Source organism: Pinus tabuliformis, chromosome 2_1 (genome assembly GCF_031772625.1).
Source record: "Pinus tabuliformis cultivar Carrire ecotype Pingquan chromosome 2_1, CPIR1, whole genome shotgun sequence".
Taxonomy (NCBI): Eukaryota; Viridiplantae; Streptophyta; class Pinopsida; order Pinales; family Pinaceae; genus Pinus; species Pinus tabuliformis.
The window spans coordinates 973,881,799-973,885,282 of NC_142299.1; the positions used below are offsets into that span (position 1 = coordinate 973,881,799).

The 3,484-nt window shown below is 34.8% G+C and overlaps 1 pseudogene; it reads left to right on the forward strand.

Moving 5' to 3' along the window:
• The first annotated feature begins 511 nt into the window (after positions 1 to 511).
• LOC149203875 (GDP-mannose 3,5-epimerase 1-like) lies at positions 512 to 2,707 on the forward strand (annotated as a pseudogene).
• The last annotated feature ends 777 nt before the right edge of the window (positions 2,708 to 3,484 follow it).

The window sequence follows — 3,484 nt, forward strand, 5'->3', positions numbered from 1 at the left end:
GTCCCCCAAGGTCATGAATATGTTAGGCAATAAGAGTTGTTATGCCTACAAGGTTTAGGCTGTTTCTCTCCATGGAACCATGAACTTGTTTTTTTTTCTCTGGATTTTATGAATTCTACCAGGATTTGATCATTTTTTCCTTCATTTTTGGAACAAGTTTCTTTGACTTCTATCAGTTCATGCCCATTGGATGATGGGTTTAAGTATTTACAATTTCTTTTTTACCAGATATGGATTTCTCCAAAATTTATTAGGGTTTGAACCATAGTTTCTTCTTGGGTCATGGTCTGGAGTTCTTTTTCTCCATTTTAGGCCAAGAATTCCATTGAATTTCAATATTTCTCATCTACTTTTGCATTGTGGGTTATGAATCTAAGTGCTTTCATGGTCATTGCTAATATGGTTTTTTGCTTGGCTGCCATTTATTTTCGAGGATTTTAAACATGGAACGATATCTTACTCTGGTTGTGTCATTGCAGACTTGTTATATATCCTCCTTTCACTTAGTACCATGGGAAGCATTGGGGCTAGTGGAGTGACCTATGGGGAATACAAGTATGAGAATCTAGACAGAGGTATATACTAGCCAAGAGAAAAATTGAGAATTTCGATTACTAGAGTTGGTGGGTTCATTTCCTTCCATATTTCCCCGAGATTGAAATCTGAAGGGCACTACATTATTGCCTCTGATTGGAAGAAGAATGAACACATGACTGAGGATATGTTCTGCAATGAATTCCATCTTGTGGATCTAAGAGTTATGGACAATTTCTTGGTTGTTACCAAAGGAGTTGGCCATGTTTTCAACTTGGCTGTAGACATGGGTGGTATGGGATTCATTTAGTCTAATCACTCTGTTATTATGTACAACAACACCATGATCATCTTCAACATCCTTGAAGTTGCGTGAATCAATGGTGTTAAAAGGTGATACCTTGTTTTGTTTCTGCACTTTGGATTGCATTGTTTTCCGTTTTTCTTTGCCAAACTAGATCCATTTTGACCCTGTTCTATCGAGTGCCCAACCAAGTATCAAGAGGGATAACTTTTTAGAGGTGCAAATATATTCTAGAGTACAAAACTTTGGGAAAAGGTTTGCACTTCAAGGGATTTATCCCTCTTAATGCTTGACAGTTTTGAAATTAAAATGGATTTATGCTAGTTTATACAAGTACTATCTGTAACTTTTTATTATTGAAAATTGAAATTACCTTGCTATAAATCGTGAAGATAATATTTGAGTCCCATAGAACATAAAATTATTTACAAAAAAAACCCATTTTACTCTCACGATCACAACGTGAGTCCCACAAAACATAAAATTATTTGCAAAAAAATATAACCATTTTACTCTCATGATCACAGCCTGCTTGATCGCTCGACATAGCATATCTCTTCATAAGTTATTTGTGGCTCTGCAAGTTTTTCTATGCTTCTAGTGCATGCATTTATCCTGAATTCAAACAATTGGAGACCAACGTGAGCTTGAAGGAGTCTGATGCTTGGCCAGCTGAGGTATGTAGCCATATGTTGCTTTAAAACTCTGGTAATGCTATTTGGTGCTATCTTAGATTCTCACATAACATTTTGGTCATAAGGCAATGCAAGATCTGAGTACTGAAATGTGTTTAGGAAAAGCTTGGATGTTTGATGAGAAGCATTTATCTGTGATGCTATATGGTAGTCCAAACTGATTTCAAGGTTACTTTAAACTATTAGAATTAACTGAATATTCAGAAAGTTACTGTAAGAGCACACCTCTGAAGTAGGACACTCTGATTTGTCAGTGGTACACTCTAGATATATCAGTGGCCTCTGTAGGTTGGAGAAGTGATGTAATTCCATAGGACCTAGTTTATCATAGTAACTAATTTGTTAGTTATTAACCTTTGATTATTGTCCTACAATTGTTAGATCCAGATTGGTTCCCCAGCTAGAAGAGTTGCCTTATGCAGGATTAAGTTGTTATAGCTCATTCTCACTTGAACTGTTTACTAACTAAGGCTCCTACTACCTTTTGTAGGAAGACAATCACATCTACTGATAGGTTTGAAATGTGGGGGGGACGAAATCAAAACGAAAAACTTTACATTCATTAATGCATGTGTGGAGGATGTACTAAGGTACCCAATCTTGAAATGGCTTTTCAAATTTAGTTTTGGACCTAATTCTTTCAACCTGTTTATTCATATTCATGTTGTTTCTTCTTACAAATCTTTATGTTGATATTCCAAGTTGACTAAATCAGACTTTAGAGACCCAGTGAATATTGGTAGTGATGTAATGGTCAGCATGAATGAGATGGTTGAAATGGTGTCAAGCTTTGAGAATAAAAAGTTTCTGATACATCACATTCCTAGTCCAAAGGGTGTACGTGTTCAAAATTCTGAATATACATTAATTAAGGAAAAGCTAGGTTGGGTGCCAACCATGAATTTGAAGGTAAGGTTATAGGTATTATATTTTCATATTGTTAAACTACATGCAATTCAATGGCCCTTATGCATCGATGGATAACAGAGTCACATTTGTTTACTTCTAGTTTTGGTGGGATGGCTTGAGAATTACTTATTTCTAGATCAAGGGACAAATTGAGAAGAAAAAGGCTCAGGGAATTGATCTTTCCATCTATGGGTCTTCCAACGTGGTTGGCACTCAAGCCCCTGTTCAACTTGGTTCTCTTCTTGCTGCTGACAGAAAGGAATGAAGGTCAATCTCTGGTTAAGGGGATAAATAATAAATCAGTTTTCTATAGGTGTGCAAGATGGTTTATAGCTGTAGTAGATAAAAAAAAATTGTCTTCTATTATCCATTTTCTCTTTGGTTTAATAAGTTCATTTATATGGTTTTTTCATGTGATCTGAATCATTGCAAGAGGGAGGAAACTTCTCTTATGGAAAAGAGCGTGGAGCTAAAAGATCCTCAAAACCTAGACTAATGCAACTAAAAGATAGTTAAGAATTATTGGTTGCCACCTTTGTTATTATATACCATATGTATTTTGTTGCAAGCACTCAAAGCAATGTTTGGTCACTCTTAAAGAATTAATATCACCCTTGAACCATTTGTGTGTAACTCTTGGTATACATAAAACCATGCAGTGTGTTTGGCGGTTATAAAGATATTAGAAAATCCTCTCTTCTCTTTCTCGAGTTTGGAGTTTTCTTGTGAAAATATCTTGTAGTGTATATGTGAAGTTTAAGAGTTTTTCATTTCAAACAAAATTATGATAGTTTTAAAGTTTAACATTTAGAGATGACATTCATTGATAGACTCAATGATAGTATTTAGGCAGGTCTATTGAGATATTATTATTACAAACTCTGTAGAAGACAATTTATGTATTCTTATGATCCATCAATCTTGCACTGAAGAGTGATGTATTTTTCAAATAATTGACGCGATTCATACATTCTGAACTGTAATTTCTATTAAATTTGTTACTCATGATAGTACATTTACATTTCTTAGATTATAAGCTTGG